This window comes from Penaeus monodon, chromosome 33 (assembly GCF_015228065.2).
Source record: "Penaeus monodon isolate SGIC_2016 chromosome 33, NSTDA_Pmon_1, whole genome shotgun sequence".
Taxonomy (NCBI): Eukaryota; Metazoa; Arthropoda; class Malacostraca; order Decapoda; family Penaeidae; genus Penaeus; species Penaeus monodon.
Window position 1 is genome coordinate 26371857 of NC_051418.1, and position 484 is coordinate 26372340.

Genomic DNA, 484 nt, shown 5'->3' on the forward strand with positions numbered 1-484 from the left:
CCACTCTAAATCAGTGCGGTAGTTTTATCATATATTTTATGCCCTCGTTTGGCAGTTTTTCTGTAAGTTTCTCTAAGAATGAAAAACACCTGTTTTTTTATATAATATTTATTACATTTTTACAGAACCTAGTAATTCTAAAGCGGAAACTTGCATTTGACAAGTGCCTTGATAATCACAGACAATACTGTGATTATAAATAACTACGTGTCATATGCAAAAGCCTTGTAGATCGGAAGCATACAAACGCCTTAGTTCCCTAGAATAATGGCATTGTTCCGTGATTGGTAATGAGCTCTGAGTACCCCTGTTTGGAAGGCAGGAGAAGGAAACGAAGTTGCAACAATAGGTGTACAACATTGTACTTAGGATTCAAGGTCATTTGCAACCGAATCACTACCATAAACAATTCTGTTTGATGCACAGGAAGTTAGCTAGTGACCATTTTTGACTTTCCAGCTCGATGGATTCGTTTGCCTCGACC